Source organism: Cupressus sempervirens, chromosome 1 (genome assembly GCF_028749045.1).
Source record: "Cupressus sempervirens isolate cs-2001-9-10 chromosome 1, ASM2874904v1, whole genome shotgun sequence".
NCBI lineage: Eukaryota > Viridiplantae > Streptophyta > Pinopsida > Cupressales > Cupressaceae > Cupressus > Cupressus sempervirens.
The window spans coordinates 792,205,760-792,231,904 of NC_143118.1; positions in this window are offsets into that span (position 1 = coordinate 792,205,760).

Sequence of the window (26,145 nt, forward strand, 5' to 3'; positions counted from 1 at the left end):
GCTTCAAGCCATATATAACTTTTCTTCAATATGTACACTAAATTCTCCTTACCTTTTGAACTCAAATCCCTGTGGTTGTGCCATAAATATTTCTTCATCCAAATCACCATGAAGAAAGGTTATTTTTACATCAAGCTGCTCCAAATGCAAATCTTCAGTAGCCATATTACTTAAAACAATACGAATAGAAGGCATTTTAATAACATGAGAAAATATCTCATCAAATTAATGTCTTTTTGCGTGCAAATTCTTTTACCACTAACCTGACTTTAAATCTTTTCTTATCTCCATCCTTTTCTTTCAACCTGTAAACCCATTTATTTGGTAAAACCCTTTTACTTGTATACAACTTGCATAAATCTCAAGTCTGATTTTTTAGCAAGGAGTTCATTTCTTCTTTCATTGTAGACTCACACTAAATCTTTCTATCTACTTGCACAACTTCATCATAAAATTCAACTTCACTAGCATTTATTAATAAAATAGAATATAGAGAGGGAGAAAATCTTTCTGAAGGTCTATTTAGCCTTGTTGATCATCTAACATTCACTGGGGTATGTGATATTTGTTGTTGCAGAGCATAAGGAACTGTTGAAACATCATCTTTTTGAGTATCACCTAACACTACATAATCATTTTCTTTCTTCTCATATTGCTACAACAAATATTTGTACAACACTTTCTCATGAATATGACATCCTCGCTTCTTACAATTTTAAGATTTTCAAAATCCCAAAGTGTTTAACCAAATTCATCAATGCCATATCCAACAAATACACATTTTGTTGATTTAGCTTCTAGCTTGGTTTTGTTTTCATAATCTATACGTGCAAAACCTTCACAATTAAAGGTTTTGAAAAAAGAATAACTCACCTTCTTACTAGTCCATGCTTCCTTAGGAATACCATAAACCAAAGTAGTAGAGGGACCTCTATTGATCAAATATACAACAATATCGATAACGTCATCCCACATGTTTAAGGGCAACCCAACATGTAACCTCATGCTCCTTACACTCTCTATTATTGTTTTGTTCATGCGTTCAACCACTCTATTTTCTTGTGGAGTCCTTGGAACAATTTTCTATCTATGAATACCATTAGTAGAACAATAATCTTCAAATTCTTTTGTGCGATAATCACCACCATTATCATATTTGAGACATTTTAACCTTTAACCAGTCTCATTTTCAACCAAGCATTTCCATTTCTTAAAAGTTACAAATACATCAAATTTTTGTTTAAGGAAATAAACCCAATACTTTTCTAGTTGCATTATCAATAAATGTAACATAATAATAAAAGCCACCAATGGAATATACCTGAGTTGGTCCCCATACATCTGTATGCACAAGCTCTAATTTCTCATCTTTCTTTTCCTTCCCACTCTTCACAAAACTAACTCTCTTTTGTTTTCTATACACACAAATTTCATAGAAATCCATATTGTCACATTTTAGACCTAGGAAAACTTTGTTTGAATGAAGTAATTTCATACCTTTCTCAATCATGTGCCCAAGTCTGTTGTGCTATAGTGCTATTTCAAAATCTATAACAACTGTTTATTCTTCTCGCTCAACTACAACAATTGTTCCTGAACATTCATTTTTCTCTAAAATAATTAAAGTAAAAGGAACAATATGACCTGTACAAAAATATAAGGTGCCTACTTTCACACCTTTTTCTACTACAAGGGAACCTTTTGAAACCTTCCAATTTTTATCATTAAAAGTAATTGTACAACTCTCATCATTGAGTTTCCTTGCTGAAATTAAATTTCTACTCAACCTTGGAACAAGTCTTACCTCATATAGTAGCCAATGATTCTCATTCTGCAACTTAATCTTAATTTTTCCCTTTCCAACAATCTGATAGGTTCATTATCCTCCAAATAAACTATCCTAAAATCCCCTTGGACTTAATCAAGAAAATAACCTCTATGGGGAGTAGCATGAAATGAAGCCCCTAGATCTAGAACCCATCAATCATCAATACTTTCTTTGGATGTGTTTAATTTGGGATATTTCAAAGATCCCTACATGTAGTTTGTCCTATTGTACACATGTGGAGGACATGTCATTTACTTGTCCTCTAGTCCACATGTTTATCCTCCTTAAGAGGATCTTGACACTTTGCACACACTTATTATGAATGTGGCATTCATAGAAATGAGAGTTACACATGCGTCACACATGCAACTCCTTTATTATATCTTTAAAAGAGATACTTCTTTCTCTTTCTTCTTTACACATTACATTGATGCTATTGTAATGAGCTACTTTGCTCCACCTCTCTCTCTCTCTCTCTCTCTCTCTCTCTCTCTCTCGGCATTTTCCTTCATTTATAATATTGGCAAGGGTTTTTTCTTACTTTCCCCTTTCAAATCCTTGTCTTCATTTTATATCTACATTGGTGTATGCTCTTGGATCTTGTTTATCTCATGATAACATTATTTCTCGCTTAACTCACTTGGATTGTTTTCTTTTCTTTTCTCTAGTTTATCATTTCTTACATGGTATAAGAGCTTGATTACTAATCCTTGTTTTGAGTATTAGTGTTGAAGGTTGCCATTCATTGGAGCACACCTTATTTGGAGACGTTATTGAGAGAAGAAGTTTTTGTTATGGTTTTTTGGCTCATTCTAACAGCTTGTGTGTGCAGGTTTTACTATTTAATCTATTAATTTTCTCTAACCCTCTTTGGAAGGTTTGTCGCCAAAACAAGAAGCATTTATCATTTTTATTTTCATATTTTTCATTATTATAAGTGTGCAATTTTTTTTCAATATTTAACACAAAATAATAATTACTGCCGTAATATTTTCATTGCAAGAAACATCTCAATAATCTTATTTGTGATTATATTTTTATTCAACTTACATTAGTTGGTTAAAACCAAATCAAATATCCTTGTCGAAATTTAAAATTTACTCTTATCTATAACTTTTTTGAGATTTATCAAATATTCAATCTTTAATATTATTCATTTTTAGTATCTCTGTGTCAATTCTTTTCTTTCCAAATCTAAGCTAACTTTCTCATACCTTTCTTGTCATTTTTTAATTATTTCCCTTATTAAGTCCTGTTTTTTCTCTTTTCTCTTCCTCGGCTTCTTAAACCCTTGATCAAACTTAGGTTCTCATTTCTTTTTTCTCTCCTGCTAAAGGCATTCTCACAAGCTTGCATTCTCAATTGCCCGTCTCATCCAATTGCCCTCCCCTATGTCATCCTCATCCTCTCTTTTATTTTTATTTTTTTGCAAGCTTTCAACAACTTCTTTCGTGGATTGCTCTTCATTTCTTTGGAGGTGTTTTGTGGCATTTGTATGATTTGGGAGTGTTGATTTCCCCTCTACCGCTTCTTGCCCTTATTCTTTATCTGCTCCTTCAACCAACCTTCTTCCTACATCTCGGTTATCCTTCGTTAGCCTTTTGCGTGGTGTGGCTCCTACATGCTGTCATGTCATGCCTGCCGTGCTGCCTTGTCACCTTGTTGTGTTGTGTCTCCCTTTCAAAATTGCGCCCCTATCCCTTCTCTCTGCTCGCAACCCTCTACCATCTTTTCCAGTTGTTCCTCCTTAACGGTTCAACACATAAGGCTACCATTCACTGTCACACCTTAGGTTCCAACCCTTACCTCTCGTAGGTCCTTCCATCTCCCTCCCACGCATATTCTCTGCGTGTGCTCTTCTTTCTTTTGACACTTTGGTGTGCTTTTTGTCTTGATTCGTCTCCCTTAAGCTTTGTTTATCTTTTCCCTTATTTGGGTGATTTTTCTATGTTGATTTGTCCTTCCTTGGAGATAATGCCTTTCTTTGATATTTAATCAAAGAGAGACATTGGTGAACTAGATTTATGTCTCTTATGCCATTCGGTTGGGCTATAATGGACAACATCATTATTAATCTATTTAAAGCCTTTTTTATTGCTGTATGATTATAATATGAGGTTTTTTTCTTTTCTTAACTTATATTTTTTTCTTCTTGCTATCGAATAAGGTTTGTTTTTTTAATATAATTTTATCACTAAGTTTTTTATAATTTCATTACTAAGTTTTATTCATTTGCTTGAGAAAGTATTTATTAAATACTTTCTCACTTTATTAGTCAATTTTTTTTTGTTAATCTTCCCTTGGCAAGTTTAATTTTAGTGATATCTTTTTTTTGCTAATCTTTACTAAATTTAACTCTCTCTCTCTCTCACACACACACACACACAAAGGTAGGTTAATAGTCAATCTTTTTTTGCTAATCTTTTGTTAGCAAGTTTCATTAAAGTACTATATATATTTCTTTCTTTTAAATTATGTCCACTTTAATTTCAAAAATTAAACTAAATAGTTTGAACTACCACTCATGGAAAACTCACATTTCATTCATTTTTCATTTTAAGAACATGTTGGATATAACAACTGATGCTTCTCTTAAACTCGGTTCAGCAACCACCCAAGATGAAAAAGATGGTTGGAAAATTAAAAACAAAGGAGCCTTAGGACTAATCAATATTTCTATCATTCCATATTTATATGTTTTAATTGCAAATTTTTCCAAAGCTCATGAAGCCTAGACAATTCTGCAAAATGCTTATGACAGTGTAGATGAATCTCGCAAAATATAGTTGTAGGATCAACTTGAAGATCTCAGGTATATAGACTTCAAAAATATGGATGAATTTCTATTAAAATTTGATGCTCTTAAAAGTCATCTAATTGGTTTAGGTGTTCAATTAGCTAATATTCATTTAATTCCTATTATTCTTAAAAAATGTCTTCCTAGTCAGTTTCAATAGTTTATAACTAATATACATGCTCATCTTGCAATTCCTACTTAGACTGCTCAATTGACTTATGTTATTTTTCAAAATTGATTGTGACAGGAAGAAGCTAAGCTAATTCAATTTAGTACTCTTAAATCAAGTGAACATGTGTTTATGTGTAGGAATTCAAATAATAATAACTTTCATTCACATAATTATATTAATCATAGTAATAATCATAATCATTGTAATAACAACTCTAATCATTCAATGTGGCCCTGACAAGGAGAGTTTTGCTTTGCAATTTTCTGCATTTTTTCTCGCCTGGCTCCTTGAGCCTGACATTGGCTTCGATTTTGGCCCGTGGCTTCGATCTGGCCTTTGTGCCTGGCTTTAGCTTCGGCCCATGGCTTCGATCTGGCCTCTGCGCTTGGCTTCGGCTTCGGCCCTTGGCTTCGATCTGGCCTCTGTGCCCGACTCTAGCTTCGGCCCCTGGCTTCGATCTAGTCTTTGTGCCTAGACAACTTTAGCTGTGCCCGAGGTCTGGATTATCTGGACGTTGGGAGGAATATCAGGGTTTTTGCTGTTGCTGGTTTTCAGGTCTGCTCTTTTGCTAGGGAGCTTCGTGCCTCTCTACACTGGTTGCTAGTAGCTGCTCTTTGGGTCAGCTTCTACTATGCCTTCTGGGGGTAGATCTGCCTCTTATGCCGATGTGGCTGCATTTGAGGTAGGTCTTCATGGTGCTCGAGCTGTTCAATCTGGGCCTTCCTGTCCCCGTGAAGTTTCCCCTATTTGTGTTTCAAACCCTTTACGGGTACTCCTAGACTTTGAAATAGTCAACAATTTTTTTTGTACAGTAGATGAGCTCTCTTCTTTTGCTGCTATCTTTAGATTTCAGGCTTTTTGGCCCTCTCTTTCTAATCTTCATGCTTGGATTTCTAAGCATTGGGAGCCTATTTTAGATAGTAAGGTCCACATCTTTCTGGTGGCTAAAGGTTTTTTCATTGTAAAGTTTAGTTCTATTAAAGACAAGAAGACTATTTTGTGCAATTACAATTCTTTTATGGGAGGATAGATTTCCTCTTATGGCCAAACTGTGGCATATGGACTTTGATCTGCTAACTGAATCTTTTAACAAGGTGATCTGCTAACTGAATCTTTTAACAAGGTCCCTATTTGGATTTGGATACTGAATCTCCTAATGCATCTCTGGCATGATTCAGTTTATGGAGCTATTGGGGCTGCCAGTGGTGATTTTTTATATGTGGACTCAGACACTTCAGATATCCTTCATTTGACATATGCTAGATTTCTTATAGAGATGGATATTTCTAAGGGCCTTCTTGAAAAGGTTTGTTTGGATTCTTCGAGGGGCTCTTGGTCCCTTATTTTGGATTATGAAGGTATTCCTTTTCACTGTAGGAAGTGTCATAAGATTGGTCACATTGCTACTCTCTGTGCTATTGTGAAGACTAAATCTAGGCATCCTCCTTCCTGGTGGTCAGGGGCTTCTTTTGAACACTATACGGTGGTAAATTCTAGTGATGCGCCTCTGGATTCAGTGGTTGTATCCGAGGATGTTTCCTCTACAGTTGTTCTTTCAGTGAAAGTGTTTGAGGAGGTTCCTGCTCCTTCTCCTGCCCCAGTACTAGATGTTCCTCCTGGTCCTATTGGGGGCCAGGACCCTTTTCCTGGCCTTGGCCCTGTCCTTTCTGAGGGGGGCCAGTTGGCTACGGGCTGTTCTAGGATGAATGTTGGTGTTTTGGATCCCCCTAGGCTTCATTATTCGATTTCATCTGGGGATTGGATTGCTGAGACAACTAAGGTGGAGGATGGTTGGACTGCGGTTAAAAGAAAGAACACTAGATCATTTGCTCCTCCTTTAGATATGAACCTCAGATCATGCAAGGGTGGCTCGAAATCAAAGGAAAAATCATGATATATCTGGCTTTTCCCCCTTGCCGGATCGTTTCTTTTGGTTGGTGATAGGCTTTTTGTCACCTTGGTTACCTTATGTTTCAAGGGGTGACCAGTTCTGCTTTTGTTTGTTGTATCTTTGTTTCTGAGTTTATTGAATATCTTTAGTCTTGTAGAGGGTTTCAGGCACCCTTCAAAATTTGTTTATCTAAGAAAAAACAACTCTAATCATTCAACTAATAAATCTAATGTCAACCATAACAATTATAACAATAATCATAATAAAAACCATAATAATTCCAAGTATAATAATAATAATCAAACAAATCATTCAGATTCCAAACCTCATTGTACTTATCGTGGTAAAGATGGTCATGTTGTTAATAATTATTTTTAAAAACAAAATGATAAAAAATCCATGAACAACTATACTCACCATAAAAAATCACATCATAAAAATGATAATTCTAATAGTTCTAATTGTTATCATTCTTTTATTGTTAGTTACAATGTTTGTAAACAATTAGAATGGATTATTGAAACTGGTGCTTCTCAGCATGTTACATCTCATAAAGAAGTGTTTGATTCTTTGCAACCCGATCCTTCTAATATTCCAATTTAATTAGTTAATAATCACAGTTGCAAAGTTGAAGGATTTGGTAATGTTAGTGTTCCAAATGAAAAGTTACATAATGTTCTTTATGTTCTTGATTTGAAATACAATCTTCTTTGGCTAAATTATGTCAAGATTATAAAGTTGAAATTTATAAGTACATGTCCTATGTTATTGATCTTAACACTAATGAAGTTTTTGCTAATGCTAAGTTAGGCCATGATAACTTATTTAAATTTTTTGGGTTTACCTCTTTAAGACACTCTTTGCACGAAAATATTTCTTTTAATATGGATCATGAAAGGCTTGCTCATTTGAATATTGATCGTATCTCATCTAATATGGTTGAAAATTTACCTCCTATTGCTCCATCTAAGATTACATGTATTGGGTGCATGAGTGAAAAAATGAAAAATAAACAAGGTTAACAAGCTTATAATCCTATTACTAACAACGTGCAAATAACAAGAAATGTTTGTATTGTAGAAAATGATGGCATGGTTCTTCTAATGCTCAAAATTAATAATTTAGTAGACGTAGAATTGTGTTAGTGGAGGACCAACCTCCTTCTCTAAACCTTATTCCTCATATATCTACCTTTATTCCTCTGATTATTTCTTACAGTTATAATGGTAATGACACAGTTATAGATCATGGTAATAATGCTAATGTTGATAATGGTAATGATGCTAATGTTGATACAAATGATACATTCATACATCATGACTCTTCTTCTAGTGATAAATCTATTAAGAGAAAAACTAAATGCTTTCAAAAATTACATAGTTAAAGAGATCAATTTCTAGAATGGGTGGACTTAACCTAGGAGGATTAATTACTGCAAATATGGTTTGATATTTTATCTAATGAATTCTAATGATCCTCATTCATCATCTTTGGCATTTCTCTTTAGTATGTTGTAAAGCCTAGAAATTATGTCAATTTTATCATTGGATAGTACTTTTCTTCAATTAATTATGTTCTATTAACTATTGACTTTCTATGACTTTGTTATGATCTTAATTGTATTTGCATGATTTCATACCATGATATTTTAGGTGTATATATATATATATATATATATATATATATATATATATATATATATATATATATATATATATATATATATATATATATATATATATATATATATATATATATATATATATATATATATATATGGGGCCCCACATATATATCCCGATAAATATACAAATTATTGTGTCTTTCGTGACATGTCAATTATGAGTGCATTCTTATATATTTCACATAAGTAAATGTTTTTTTTTAGCTCTTTCTTATTCCTTGGGATTATGAGTTATTTTACACCATTTCTTTTGTTCTACTGATTAGCACATAGGTCTAGTTTATGTTTTTCTAGCATCATTCTATTCCCATGTTGGCACTTCATGGTTTATACCATTTATGCTTGGAGTTTCCCTCCAATTTTAGTTAATCTGACCCATTTTGAAGGCAATCTGTTGTTAATACTCATACTCGTTCCCTTTGGTGTCTTTGAAATCATGTCATATAATGTTCCACATGCTTCATTGCTTAAATCGTGCGTCATACAGGTTATGGATTGATCACCCATTAACCTGCAGTGAAATGACTTATTTGTAGACTGTCTATATCCATGTGATTGATGCATTGTTGATGTTGGGTTCACTAGTTGGCCTTGTCTATGGTCATTTATGCCTTGTATATTCCTTTCTTGAGAGCTTTGATAACATATTTCTTCTTTGAAGCATATGATTTATCTTGATTAATTTATATTTATATTTATCACTCTATTCCAATTTACTCTATGAGAGTTTACTTAGAAAATTTCTCACTTGAATATAAGATAAAATTCTCTTCATTAATAGTTTCCTTGTTTCTTTTTTCTATGTTTTAAGTAATACATTGTGGCACATACAAGACATCATTATTTGTTGTACAGATCCTATGCCACATGAATCCACTTCGAGATGTATCACACTTGAAGGACTATCCACTTCTCCTGGCTCACTAATGATGTCCCATGCTACTATGAGACCTCTTGCATGATTGAAGATATTTCAAAAAATCAAGTTGTACTATTGTAAATTGGATTTAACTCCATTTGACGTAAGCTCCCCAAGTAAAGATTAAAGGGTAGTGTTAGAAATATTAATCTTTTGTTGGATGAATTTAACTTGGGATATTCCAAGGATCCCTACATGTAGTTTTTCTTATTGTACACATGTGGAGGACATGTTATTTACTTGTCCTCTAGTCCAAATGTTTATCCTCCTTAAGAGGATCTTGGCACTTTGCACACACTTATTATGAATGTGGCATTCATAGAAATGAGAGTTACACATGCAAACACGTGCAACTCCTTTCTCATCTCTTTAAAAGAGATACTTCTTTCTCTTTCTTCTTTACACATCACATTGATGTTATTGTAATGAGCTATTTTGCTCCACCACACACACACACACACTCTCTCTCTCTAGGCATTTGGGTTTTCTTTGCTTTCCCCTTTGAAATCCTTGTCTCCATTGTTGATCTACTTTGGTGCATTCTCTTGGATCTTGTTTATCTCATGATAACATTATTTCTCACTTAATTCACTTGGATTGTTTTCTTCTCCTTGCTCAAGTTTATCATTTCTTACAACAACAACTGTTTGATCTTCCTGCTCAATTGCAACAATTATTCCTGAACATTCATTTTTCTCTAAAATAATTAAAGTTGAAGGAATAATATGACTTATACAAAAATACAAGGTGCCTACTTGCACACCTTTTTCTACTACAAGGAAACCTTTTGAAACCTTCCAATTTTTATTATTAAAAGTAAGTGTGCAACCCTCATCACTGAGTTGCCCTGTCAAAATTAATTTTCTACTTAGCCTTGGAACATGTCTTACCTTCATGTAGTAGCCATTGATTCCCATTCAACAACATAATCTTAATTTTTCCCTTTCCAACAATCTGATAGGTTCATTATCCTCCAAATAAACTATCCCAAAATCCCCTTGGACTTAATCAATAAAATAACCTCTATAGGGAGTAGCATGAAATGAAACCCCTAAATCTAGAACCCATGAATCATTAATACTTTCTAAAGAAAGAAACAAAACACCCTCTTTAGATTTATTACTTAACACATTTGCCTCTTTGTTCCCTTCTTGTTTGTCTCCATCATTTTTTCGAGTCCAACAATCTTTCTTCTTATGCCCTAGTTTTCCACAGTACCAACAATCTCTTGGTTCTTTGGATTGAGACCTCTTTCCCCTTGATGTTCCTCTAGATTTTCCATGATTTCTAGAATTGTTTCCTCTTTCAATCATTCTACCTCTGCTTTGTACATTCAACACACTTCTTGATGCAGATCCACCTAAGATTTTTCTATGAGTTTCCTCACTTAGAATAACACCAATCACATCATCAAATTTTAGGGTATTAGATCCAGAAACAAAATTACTAAGCCATTCTATTTTTTAGGCAAAGTACAAAATATCAAGAGAGCCCTAATTTCTACATCAAAATTAACATTTACAAAAGATAACTGACTAGTAACTATATTAAACTTATTTAAATAATCTACAATAGATCCACCTTCTGCCATCTTCATATTAAAAAAGTGCTTCATGAGAAATGCCTTGTTTGAAGCATAGGGCTTTTTATACAGTTTCACTAGGGTTTGCATCAACTCTTATGTTGTCTTAGCTTTCATAATATTAAATGCTACTGATTGTGCCAAGCATAAACAAATACTTCCAAGTTCCTTTTGATCCAAAATTTCCTAGTCCTCAGCTGTTGTAGTGGTTAGTTTCTTGGTTTTTCCTTGTAATGGCCACCATAAATCCTTATGATTAAGACATTCCTCCATTTGCATCTTCCATAACTGAAATTTCTTCCTATTAAATTTCTCAACTTTCATCTTACCCTCATCTACCATCACTCCCACTCAATCATGAGACTCCCATTCAATCACGAGATCTGCCTACAAAGGATAGCTAAAAAGAATGATGACACCTCACTCCTATACCACTTGTTAGGATTAACCATAGATAGAAATAAAAATTACATGCAAATATAACCAATATCAAAAAATAATAAATCACATTGAAGAGAACATAAGACACATAGATTTAATGTGGTTCACTTAATCCTTGGGCTACGTCTACCAACAAGTCCAATATTATTATTATCCTAAGTTACCAAATTCTCTCCAGCAACTCTCAATGTCTGGTTCAATTCTATCCAAAGTTTGGTCCTTTTCAAATTCTCCCCAAATTCTCTTAGAGATCCATAAACTTGTTGCAAATCCTATCAAAGGAATCTGGGCAGAATTCAAAGTGAATTTTGAAGAATTTTTTTCCCAATAACTGAACTCGAGCTGAATTTGGTCTCAAAACAAATTGTTTTTATATTTTTAAAGTGTTTTTTTGCCTAATTTGGTTTATTTGATCCTCCCAACCCTAAACCAGTAAAAGGCCAAAAATATGGTTTATATGTCATTTATGCATTTGTGAGTGAAAATGAAAACTTTCTTATAAAGGAAATCCAAATTGACAATTGGTGAAATCAAAATTGATGATTATAGAGGAATTCCTTTGAAAAAAACTATGATATATTTTTTGAATCTAGGGCATAAAATATGAATCTCAACTTTTGATCTAGCTTGGTTAGAAATCCTCTAACCAATAAAAATAAAAACTTAGATAACTACACTTATGTTTTTATGATTTCTTTCATTCTCAAACTATCCCTTGATATGGAAATATGTCCCATGCATGCGACCAAGCAAGTGCATAATGTTGTATGTATGGCTAAATGATGCAATTAATATCCTATTGTATTGAAACATAGATATGGTGGTGTATTTTCTTTTGTTGCTTTACTATTAGCAAAGTGGTGTATGGACTTATTTTTTGTTGCGCGCGCGCGCACACACACACACACACATTTTAAAAATACTAATAATATGTTTTGATATGGACGAACCTGAAACAAATCCAAACCCAACCCAAAAAATATCTAGATGAATTTCGAACCTGAATCTCAAGCTTGCATTCATACCATAATCTGAACTAACAACTTAGTTATTATCTAGTGATTACAATTTGCAATCCCTTACAACTTAGTACCACCACAAGAAGCTACAATCTCATGATACATAATGAAATCCTAAACCCTAAGCCATTTTATACAAGCTTTTTTCTGCTTACAAAATTGGGGCTAGAATAAGTTGTCTAGTAGAAAATAGTAGCCACCACCTTTTACAATAATAAAGCTTATTGAGATTTTGGGGTGTTGCCTCTAAAAATCTTTGTGGGGGTATTTTCCCTTAACCTCACCATGTATTATGATAGGGAGTGCACATAGGACCCCGCAAGGGGTGCTACCTCTAAACCCCTGTAGTAATAATATGAAGGGAAACTACGCTGAATAAAGTGAGAGAAATTAACCTTTGAGGTAGAGGGAAATACAAGGGTAAAGTTCCTCTAATTTATTTTTCATGTGAAGAAATTGGACATATTGCTACTAGGTGCCCAAACAAGAAAAACAAGGATGAGAAGAAAGGTCACAAGTGCAATGGCAAGAAAGACTTCAAATCATTCAAGGAAAAAGGTAAGAAAACATGTTTCATGGCTAAGAATTCTAATGATTCTGATGAAGAAGAAGACAAAATTGTTTACATTGCTATGAAAGATGAATATGATAATGATGAAGAAGATAAAATGGCACTTATCTCTGATGTGAGCAAAAATGATACATGGATTATAGATAGTGGTTGCTTTCATCATATGATTGGTGATAAAACTAAGTTTGAACAATTTGAAGACTATGATGGTGGTAGTGTGAGGTTTGGTAATAATGAACCTTGTTGCACAAAAGGAAGAGGAAGAATCTCTCTAACCAAAGAGCTTGTATGTGATAATGCATATTGGGTAGAAGGACTAAAACACAATCTATTGAGTGTGGCAAAATTACTCAATAATGAATTTAAAGTGGAATTCATGCATGGAAAAGAAAGACTACTAGATGACAATGAAAAGCTGATTGGATCTAGCATTCAAACAAAAGGTAACTTTTTCTATCTTGAATTTGGTGAATGTTCATGTTTTATTGCTCAAATTGAAAAAAGTTGGTTATGGCATAGAAGGTTGTGTCATGTGAACTTTGATAACCTTGTGAAAATAAGCAAATTTAGGAAAGTAAGAGGCATTCCTAGTATAAAAAAAACTTGAGATTGGTCTATGCAAGAATTGTTAGATTGGTAAGATAGAAAAGACTAGCTTTAAAAGTAAGAACTATCAGTCTAAAGAAGTTTTAGAAATTGTGCATACTTATTTGTGTGGACCTATTGGAATTAAAAGCTATATTGGAGAAAATTTATTTATTCTTTTTGTTGATGATTACTCAAGAATGATGACTATCATGTTCCTAAGAGAGAAATCAGAAGCATTTGAAAAGTTCAAGTAGTATTTAGCCAGAGTAGAAAAGGAAACAAGCAAAAGACTAAAATGTTTGAGGTCAGACAGAGGTGGTGAATTCATCTCCCATGAGTTTAATAACTTTTGCATTGAAAGAGGGATCAAAAGATAGGTATCAACCCCTGGAATTCCCAAGAAAAATGGAATAGCTGAAAGGAGGAACATATCTATCATGGAATGTGCAAGAACCTTAATGATTGAAAAAACCATTGCTATTAAATACTGGAAAGAAGCTATCAACACTTTAGTTCATACTTTGAACTGAGTACAAATGAATAAGGACTCATTCAAAACCCCCTATGAGTTATGGTATGGCTATAAACCTAATGTAAGTTTACCTAAAAGTATTTGGAAGCAAATGTTACATTTTGAAAGAATCTAGAAAAGGTAAATTTGATGTGAAGGGTGATGAAGGAATATTTTTGGGATATCCTTGCAAGAGTAAAGCATATAGATATTTGAATGTGTCTACTCACAAAGTCATAGAAAGTGCACATGTGAAAGTTGATAAGTTTGCATAAAGGACTGAAGAAGAAAGCAAAAAGGAACTAGAAGACTATATAAGATTTGTTTTCATTGAACCTAATACAGTACCATATACACTTGTCAATCAGGAATCTTCTACTCCCAAGTCTTTAGTAACCAAGTTGCAGGAAGTTCAAACCAAGCTACAGGAACCCGAGTCACATTCTGATGCTATCGAGCCAATGCCTACCGAGTCTATATGACCCGAGCAACAAACAAAACAACCAGAACCTAAAGTTGAAGTGCAAGAGGATGAGAATGCAATGTGTTCAAAAGGCAAGGGACCTATATTATCCAAATATATCAGGAGACATCATCAACCAGATCAGATCATTGGAGACAAATCTGAAGGAACTATAACAAGAAGTAAGTTGAAAGGTACTTGTTTACTTGCTGATTTTGAACCTAGAAGTGTCAAAGATGCATTAGGAAATGAAAGTTGGATCGAGGCTATGAATGAAAAGATAGAGAAGATAGAGAAAAATAAAACATGGACTCTTGTACCGAAGTCTAAAGATAAACATGTGATTAGAACTAACTGGGTATTCAAAAATAAGTTGAATGAAGATGGTAAGGTGTTAAGAAACAAAGCTAGACTGGTATGCAAAGGATACTCTCAAGAAGAAGGAATAGACTATGGAGAGACTTTTGCTCCTATTGCAAGATTGGAAGGTTTCAGGACCCTACTTGCATATGCTGCATATAAAGGATTTAAGGTTTATCAGATAGATGTCAAATTTGCATTTCTAAATGGTATACTAGAAGAACAAGTCTACATTGAGTAGCCTAGAGGTTTTGTTAATCTAGACAAGAAGGACATGGTCTGCAAATTACACAAAGCATTGTATGGTCTGAAACAAGCCCTTAGAGCATGGTATGAAAGATTGCATAACTATCTTATTCATATTGGTTTTCAGAGAACTAATGATAATGGTAGCTTGTATATCAAGGAAGGACCAAATAATAAGATTGTTTTGGTAGAAATATTTGTGGATGATACCTTGTTCACAGGAAATGATAATCTTTGCAAAGAATTTTTAGAGCAAATGAACAAGAAATTTGAGATGTCAATGTTTGCAAAGATCAAATTCTTTTTTGGTCTTCAAATTTAGCAAAGTAAGAATGGCATCTACATTACTCAGTCAAAATACATCAAGGAGATACTAAAAAAGTTTGGTATGGAGGATTGCAAACCAGTTGGAACTCCTATGTGCACTAGTCTAAAGCTTACGAAGGATGATGAATCAAAAGAGGTAGATCAGACATTATATAGATCAATGATTGGAAAGTTGTAGTATGTAGTTCATACAAGGCCAGATATTGCTCTTGCAGTTGGTATTGTAGCAAGATTTTCAGAAAAATCAAGAGAAAATCACATGATGGCATTCAAAAGGATCATGAGATACTTGAAAGGCATTGAAGATTATGGATTATGGTACAAATTTGGAGATAATCCAGATTTGAAAGTGTTTACTAATGGAGATTGGGCAGGAAACATTGATGACAGAAAGAGTACAAGTGAAAGAGCTTTCTTTCTTGGAAGGAGGTTGGTTTCTTAGATAAGTAAAAAGCAAAACTGCACATCCCAATCTACAACAAAAGCAGAGTATGTTGCAGTAGTAGTAAACTGTTCTAATATTATTTGGTTCAAGCAATTATTGGAAGGCATGAAGGTGGGAATCAAAGAACCTGTTGTTATGTTTTCTAACAATACAAGTGCAATTAATATATCTAAAAATTCAGTGATGCATTAAAAAACCAAGCACATTGCAATAAAGTATCACTTTGTCAGAGAATTGGTGCAGGATAAGGAGATCTTGTATCTAAGAGGTAAGTCAGGGGTCATTCCCCTATCTAAAGCTCACTAAAATGAAGTTTTAGTGATGTATCAATAGGTAACAAGTTGAATATCTATCAATTGATGTAGCATAGTCTTGAGAATATTACATATGAATTAGTACATAAGGTACATGCTATTCATTTGGTTTGTGTTATCTTTGGCATGTGTTGTCAAAGAGGGAGAGTATACTGTCATAAGCTTTTTGAAATTTGAATTTGTTTATGAAAAGTTTGATGTTTCAAAAAAAACTATGTAATTCCTTCATAGAGGGAGATTACTGTATTTGAGAAGGTTGTGGAATAAAATCTAAGACGAAAAAATATTCTGTCAGAAAAAGACTTGTTTTCAAATTTCATTATGCTATGACATGTTGTGTTGCCATCAATGCCAAAGAGGGATATTGTTGGATACAATTGTTCAATTGTGTGTTGTCTTTGATGTTACACAAATGTCATACGAGTTATCAGACAGATTCTACTAAGCTTAGATGGTTAGCAAAGTGAATTACAGAGTCTACCGAGCATTCTTAAATAGTACACTATGAAGACAGTTTCTACCGAGCTCACTCTAACATCAAAGGATTTTGAGACAGAGGTTAGTGTTAACCAAGCTCCCAAGGTTAACAAAGGAAAGTTAGTGTCTACTTAGCTCACAAGGTCAGTGAAGGAAAATTAGTTTTTATCAAGTTCACTCAGTCTCCAAAGGATTTTGCAGAGTTCTTAGTATTTACCGAGCTTCACTTGGTTAACACTGGAAATCATTTCTGGAGCAGTGTTTATCAAGCAGAGTCAGCCAATGAAGGATTTCATTGTTTTGGGAAATAAAGTTTAATTGTTTTATGTAATGTTTGTAGCTGATTGCTATATTATTTATTGGTAAATGTAACTTATAAATGAGCCGACTTGACAGTTTGTAATGTATAAATAAAAGGTCAAGTTGTGAATTCTAATGTATGAATGAATGAGCGAGCATGCAAGTGAGTTAATTGTGTAAGTGTGAGTGAATTTTGAAAAAGGATCAAATCTCTTTGAGGAGCAACAAAGTTGTATTCAATCATAGAGGATCTAGTGAAGTAGAACATAGATCTGTATCAGCAAAGTTTAGTTGCATCTCATTCAAGTCACTTCATTATTACTTTTTCATCATTGTAGCAGTGATTTGTAAATCTCCTATCAGAGTTGGTTTAATAGCCATTTTGTAAATCCTCTAACAAGGTGGACAATTCTATTGAATTTTTATAAAGTCCTCTAGCAAAGCCACTCCTAGCAGGGTGTTTAAATCTTCTAACAGGGTCACACCTAACAGTGTGTTTTGTAACCTTTAATAGGGTTGGCTCCTAATAGGGCTCACTTCAGAAGAGTGAAAATTGGTAGCTAGTTACTTGGTGGTTTTTTCCATATTGGGTTTCCACATTAAATTTGGTGTCTCTTGTGTTCATGTTATTTTCTTTTACATGCATTTTAATAATTGTGAATGTTTAAAGATCAGTAATAAGTTAATATATAGTTCATCTACCAAGTTACAACATTTTTCTGTGTGGCTATTGAGTGACAACAGTAACTAGTTATTTAAGACATCTAAGGGATCTATGGTTTTGTTTTTGTGGTAACTGATTCACCCCCCCCCCCCTCTCTCTTAGTTACTTCATCTATAATTCCAACATGGGATTGGTCATTGGGAAACTTGTGGACCTATTTTGGGTTGTTGCTTTGTTAAATTTAGATGTAGAATCTTCTGCAACCCATTTTGGCAAGAATAAATAAGAAGTAAAGTCTTAGGTTTTGAGAGGAAGTTTCTAGGGATAGTAAGTTAAGAGGATTGCACATGATGTATGAAGAATCTATTGTGTAATTGAATCTTTTTAATTGGCCACAATAGGGAAGGCCTCATAGTTTGCCATGCATGAAGTAAATTTGTGAATCAATATAGATATGTTGTTTTCTCTCTCTTTGATGGTCCAATGGTTATTTTGTTTCTATTGTGTTATATCAATGAGGTTGCATGGTAATTTAGTGATACTTTGGCCCCATCTATCATCCTACATTACGTCATTGTGAGTCAGTACTCATGAAACACAATTAATGAGTTTGAATGAAAAACTAAATTGTTGAATTATGAAAGCAATATCATTACAACGGCTATAATACAACATTGGAACAGTTAAAGTTTCTCTCTCAAACTAATACTAATTTAATCAAAATATATTAACAGAGCCCCTTGTGACACAATAGTCAGTAAGTTGAAGGGACCTCAAAGTGATCTATCTAGTTATGCAACAAGAGTATAAAACACCATGGAAATAATGTGTATACAAAGAGAAAAAAGAGAAATCAAACATTAATATATAGAAAATCATATGTATAAATGTTCGAAATATTCCTTAAGAAGAAATACCAAATGAGTTTTTAACAAATCACAACTTAAGAAAAAATATCCAAATGAATTGTGAACCTAGGAATAAGAATAAGACTAGGTCTAGATCATACTTCAAACATGAAAATATTAGACACAAACAAATCAAGGATTTCCAAATCAATCAACAAACTAAAATAAACTAGAAAATAAATAAAATTGTAAACATAATATTTTTTGGTTGATGCAAGATTATTCGGAACCCAAGATGCTTGTACATCATCTTGTCATTTTGTATGTTATTCAATTTTGTTCTACTCTTGGTTGGAGAAAAACTATTTATGAGTGTGATTCTTAGGTGGTGTTGAATTTCTTAACTAAGCAAGAGCATGGAATTGTTGGCTAGAGATTATCTTTATTTATCAAATAGATTCTTCAATTGTGGAACTCCTCGGATTCAATTACTTTTACACACATTCCTAGGGAGTGGCATGGTGTTGTAAATTGTTTGACCAAATGGATTTCAGTTCAAATGAAGGGTTCAAATATAGTGGATAAGCAATAGTTGTCTCTTGATATGGATCTTATGTTTGATCAGTTAGTGGATAGTGATAGGGTTCTCTACCACTCTATCTTCTGTGCACTTCAATTATATTATTTTGTAGTTAAATAAAGTTTTACCCCTCCCTTAATGGAAAATCCTTCCTTATATCCAAATTTAGCCCAACCTTGATCTAAAATGGAGTTTGAATCAACTTGAATCCAAATGATTTATTTTAAGCATTGTAGTGTGGAAATATAAATCTAAGGAAAAATCTTGATTTCTAGCATGAAATATTATTCATTATAAAATTTATGTGGGATAGTGTCTTACATTTCTTCCCTATTGGTCCACAAAAGCCCCTACTATAACAATTTTGAAATCACCAAACATGGTTTTGGACTTGCAAACATTCTCAACAAAATTTGCAATTAGTCATGACTCTTATTCCATGCATATTTAACATAAAATTAAAATGGAAATTAGCTCTTCTAGGGTTTCTCTATTCACACAATATGGTCTTAGAATATTTTTGGCAATGTATCTTTTTATATATTTAGATGTTTCAATGTAAAAGATATTTTTTTCTAGTGCTTTTCCTTGAAAGAAAGTGATAATGCATGGTTTAGTCTCTAATATTATTTCCCAACATACACCTCTTGCTAGACTATTGAAGGAGAATCACACCATTTTAGAACTCTAGACTCACTTCTCTAGAGTTTACTCTCAATTGGCATCTATTACTAAAGATAAACAAGTCTTTACTAACAATATTAAATATCATTATGAAGATCAAGTGCTTTGTACTCTTGGAGAAAAGTGATATTTTCTCTTATCATTATTTGTTTCTATTTGAAGTCTATTGCTTCCAGCTACCTTAGCTGATTTTCTCTTCTATGTAATGCTTATTTGTATCTAACCTTAGTTATTTCATCAAATCTGTTTTCTTTTAACTAATATATGCATTTTTCCAATTTTTAAAAAATTAGAAGCATAAGGAACAACTATATCTATTTTGTAATTTGAATTGTATTTGTACTATTTTAAAGCTAGGAACATGATTATATTTTAATCAAATTAGCTGGAATAAAAGTGGGGACATTATATCATGGCCAATGTGATGAAAAAATATCCTACCATGCATTATATTAGATGAGTAAATTAGGTTTGTTCCTAACTGATCTATTCTAGACAATGGTTTCATTTCTCAAGAAGCAATTCATACCATCTAGATCTAGAAACTACCTGGCATGATTATCAAACTTGACATAACGAATTCCCATGGAAAAGTTGATTGACACTTTTATGAAAATGTTTGGAAACCTTTAGATTTTGTAAAAACTAGATTATTTGGACCTTTTACTACACTTCAATCCCTCAATTCTTAGTATTAATTAATGGGGCACTAGAAGAATACTTTGAATTATCTAGAGGGCCAAGGCTAGGAGACTCCATGTCTCTATTCATATTTATAATAATTTGGCATAAGTTGTTGGGAGATTTATCAGTGCAACAAGGAATGGGAGAATTAAATGCATTCAAATTAGAGGTGATGTTGAAGCATGCAAACATTAGTAGTTTTCTAATGACACTTCCATGTTCAAAACAAGCAACAAGAAACAATCTAAAAGATTCAAGAAAGTTCTCAAGATATATGAGAAGGAATTGGGTCAGATTGCCAATAATGATAGATTAAAAATCTTTTTTAAAAAAAGGATCCTATCAAGGAAGCATAGATCATTGATAAACTAAACTTTAAATATGGCAGAATTCCTTGTACCTATTTAGATATTCCCCTAGATAAAGGCATTCATACAAACAATGTTAACCTCTCAAAGAAAAAAATGGAAAAAAGACTCTCTTTCTATAAGGGCAAGTGATTCTCATGGGAAAAGAGGTTGGTTATGCAAATTGATCCAAAACACATGATTTAAAATATTGATGTTAAAATATCTACATAATCAAAATCCTAGAAATAAATTTTGCAGATTGATTATGATCAAAACAATCCTCTAAATAATGTTAATATACTTCCTTTCATGTCAAACACTCTCAATTGGGGCTAATGCAAAAATTATGTGTATATTCTGTGAAGATTCTACTGACAAGAGTTAATATAAAACAAAAAGATTGCAATGATCTCATGGGATAAAATAGAAACACAGGGACATTATTACATTTCTTTTTTTAGTACAAATTGTTAGGATAAATCGCAAACATAAATAACAATTACACACAAATATAAAAAAATACCAGAAAATAATAAATTGCACAAAAGAGAACACAAGACACCAAGATTTAACGCGGTTGACCCAATTCCTAGGCTACATCCACCAAACAACGAGTCCAATATTATTATGATCTAGTGATTACAACCTGATTATAATCTGTAATCCCTTACAACTCAATGCCGCCACAAGAAGTAATTATTGCATCACACCTTATGAAAAAAATCACTAACCCTAAGGCCTTCTATACAAGTATTTGTGCCACTTTAGGGTTAAAGTTAGTTACAACATGTCGGCCTAAAAATATCAATAAAATAGGCCAATTTTTTTTTTCGGGGGTCTGATAGTCGTGGCCTATTGGCTCCAAGTGTATTGGGGGCTACCATCCCCAAACCCCCACTGCACTGCCAATAAATTATGAAGTATGGACAACACTTCCCTAATCGCTCACCACAAACTAACAATATCCCACTTGGGGACTGATCAGGCTCCACATTAGACAACAACCTCCCACTTGGAGACTAATCTTGTAGCTATGTTGCTACTCCATGAGGTTCCTACAAGATCAAATCACCTTGGACTCTACTATTCTTTTATTCTGTTCAATCTAGAAGACCGAAAAAAAACAGAGGACTTCATCTTCTCCTCTGTCACTACCTTTGTAAACATATCCTCTAAGTTTTCATCTATATGTATCTTGTCCAGTTTTAATTGTCCATCATCCAAAATAGACCGAACAAAATGGTACCACAACTGTATGTGTTCTGTCTTTGAATGTAGAAAAAAATTCTTCATAATATGAATGAAACTATGACTATCTCTAAATAAATAATTATCTTTCTGAGGGTATCTCAATTCTTCTAGGAAGAACTAAAGCCATATCATCTCCTTGGATGCTTCTATAGCAGCGAGATACTCTTCCTTTGTAGTGGATAAAATGTTCACCTTCTATAACCTAGAAACCCAGCTTATTGCTGCTCTACCAACAGTAAATACATAACCTATAGTACTCTTCCTGGTATGAACATCCCCTACCAAATCTGAGTCGACATAGCCCTATAAATTAGTAGTAGAGCCTCCAAATTATACACACTTACTTGATGTTCCTCTCAAATATCTGAGAATCCATTTAACTTCATTCTAATGCTCAAGCCCTAGATGACTCATATACCTATTTGCTGGTGTAAATACGTATTTACTTATTACACTTACTTAAGTTTACTTAGCTTAATGCATTATATTAATATTTATTTATTAGTCAACTAGGAGTATGTGCACTCTTGTGAGTTGTCATGATGACATCATAGGGGTCCGCACCTCTTTTAAGCACATGTTGTCTACAACACAGGAATTTTTTACACATATATGACACTTTGTCATTCTTATCCATTCATCTAGAATGCTGGATAAGATGCTTACTTTTCTTATCTCTTGGTTGTTTCTAGAGACATTCTGGGTGCTTTCTAAGAGGCCTTTATATACAAGCACTCCTAGTGTACTCTCAAGCAGGCATACTGAATGAATATTGTCATTCTGATCATACTTTGTCTATTTTGGTCTACTATGTACTTGTGTTGAGTTCTTTAGTTCTTGGGTGAATTCTGGCCTAAGCCAAATTCTTACATGGTATCAGAGCTTTGAGGGAGATTCTCTACACATAGCCATTTGAGACCATTCATGCTTTAGCACCTTGACATGAATCTAGAGGATCCACAGAAATTAGGAGCATCTAGAGCCAGATCTGACCTCACCGTTGCATCTGAAGCGTCGATTCAGTGAAGATTGACTATAAATTTGCCTATATTGGGTGAAAGTTGATCATGAGGTAAACAAATTTTGCAAATCAAAACCCGGAGGCCCTTATTTGCTGTTTGAGTATGGTAGTTTTATTGATTTGATTAGTTATTTTTTAGATCTAAATCTTTGCAATTTATTTGTATTTTCAAATTTTTTATAGTCCAGGTAGAGAAATTGTTTTTACTGAACTGGATAGTGACCCCCCGGTTTGGCTCTTTGTATTTTGGTGGATTATTTTATTAATTCATAGGGTCTATAATTTAATCCACAGGCTCAGTATTTAAATTCAGCCCATACACCTACAATTTCTGGGCACCACAAACTTACAACAGTGAAAAGCACATCGGTTGATGACATAACTGTTGACCATTGGCAACTCATATAACTGGTGGGCTCCATGTTTCAATTTACATGCAGTTGACTATTATATCTAAACAGTCTCAAACCCACTTACCCTGCCCATGTGGGATAAAACCCACACAAATTCAACGACGTTAATATAAACTCTAGCGAACGAAAAGCTCACCTCCAGTAGAGCCTTTTGTTTTACAGTGACCCGCTTATCGAAATCTAGCACCACTGCATGGATACGTGCTCAAGTGCTCTATAGAAATGTGGAAGCCATCACCCAATCACTATGTAGACCATTGCCTGACCAATTTAGTGCAAACATGTCGTGGAACCACAGTTTGCCACGTGGGTACCTGCACCAACTCAGCCCCTATCGCCAAATCAATAGCTAAATCCACATCAGTAGGCCCAATCAGCACACGCAAACTTTGATGTAGCATCTCTACCTACCACATAGACAACAACTCAGCATCCACATCAACCACCCATGTCAGCCTTTTATGTATGATCCGTACAATCTATACAAAGCTGACATCACCATTCTCTATGCTAATATCATCATTAGGCTTGAATCACTGACATCATCACTATCTATAGCCTAAATTTGATGCATATCTAGATGTCATTCTAGGCACAATTTACAACTACTATGATGACCACATGACTATCAAATTTAACCTTGTCATTCGTTGATGCACCCCTCTTCAAATTGATTTTGGTTTTTGGAATCTGAGTTTGGGAGGCCATAACTCGAACATCCGGACTCCAAATCAAGTGCATTTTTTTTTGAAATTGGGTAAATTTTTTTAAATTTTTTAGTGGTGCAACTTTTTCTAGTTTTGGTGCAAGGATTGTTCAAAATTTTCATCTTTTGGAGACTATACCTACATAATCTTGCATTTTGCAACTTCAAACGCTCTGTACGGGCACATCTGGAGTTGAAAACAAGTTCCCTTTTTTTTGAAAGTGCATTATTTTTTGTCTAATTTCCAGATATATAGTCAAATTGTAGGGCTGTGTGGACAAAAGTCTCACTTTCAGCAATAGGGCCTTTCTTTGCTTTATAATGCTTCAGAATTGTAGCACATTGTAAAGTTCTAGATTTGTAATCCATTAAGAGGTTTTAGCAAGAAAAATTAGAAGTCCACAAAGGCCATAATTGGCAAGTGGCCCATTGTAATCACACTACTGATAAAGTGCCCAAAGCATCTATTTTGAGGGGGTTTCTTGATTTAGTGAAAAGAAGGGGTGTTCTTGGTGTTGTGTTCTTTCTTTTCTACACTTTTATTTTATTTTCTACATTATGGGAAACTTTAATTTTCCTAAATTAACTCCTCATAACTATGCTACGCGGTCAATCAAAATGTGGTATCACTTAATGCATAATGGAGTTTCACAATATGTAGATGGTACTCTTCCTAAACTAGCAGGTGACAAGGCATTAGAAATTGATATTTCAACTTGGGTAGCAATGGATAGGAAAGCCCTAGGTGATATATGTTTGGGGGTAGATTATAAGATCATGTATCAAATTAAGAAGTGTTCTACATCCAAGGAAGCTTGGGATACCCATGAAAACCTTTATGAGAAAGTGTCTAAAGAGGACATGTTCAAAATTGAAGATGATCTTGTCTCCTTAGATCCTAAGTCATATGACTCAATATAGGATTTCATCATCAAGGTGAATGAACTAAGGACAAAGCATACTGATTGTGGGAGTTCTATCAAAGATGACAGATTGATCTATCTCATACATAACAAGCTGCCATTGGAGTATTCCACATTTGTATCTTCTTTTAACACCTCAAAGACTACCTTAGGGTCTACCTACAAGAAATTCACTTTTTATGAATATGCTAAACTGTTGGATGATGAAGAAAAGAACTTGAAATCAATGAGGATTCTCAAATCACCTCAGTCTAAAGCATTGGTGGCCAACAATTAGAGTTCTCAACATTCAACTAGACAATCTTCAAGTAAAGGAAAGGGTAAGAAGAAATGGAAGAACAAATTAGAGGATGTAGAAAAGACAACATCACAATCCAATCAACAAGACAAGTCCTCGAATTCCAACAAGAAAGGGGACAACAACAATAAGGAGAAGAAGAAGTGCACTTATTGCAAGAAATTGGGTCATGAAGATCATGCGTGTTATCTTAAGAAGATTGATGAATTGACCAACATCATGAAGAAACATAATGTTCCATTGCCTAATGCTTATAACAATAAAGGGTTGTCTTCAGATTCCAAGGGCAAAGGGCAAGCACTCATGGAAAATTCCAACTCTTCAAAGGAATGGATATTTGACTTAGGTGCCTCATATCACATGGGTTCTTCAAAGGAGGATTTTTCTTCAATGAAGCAATCCAAGGTACCTCACATCTTCATGGGAGATGATAGCAAAATGGAAGTTGAACGAAAAGGGAATGTGAAAATGGAAAATGGAGAGTTTCAAGAGGTTCTCTATGTTCCAAACCTAAGTTCAAATCTCCTATCAATCTACCAAATCAATCACCTTGGAGATGAACATAGAGTTGAGTTCCTTCCTAACTCAGTAAAAGTGCACAGTCTTAAAGATGACTCATTGGTTGTAGTCAAGAAAGTGAATCATAACAAAAGGTTGTACTCTTTCTCTCATTTTGTGCCCATGTCTCCTTCAAAGGCCTTGTTATCACAATCTTATTCAAACATGCAATTATGGCATGAGTGGTATGGTCATCTTGAATTTCACTACCTTCAACAACTTTGCACATA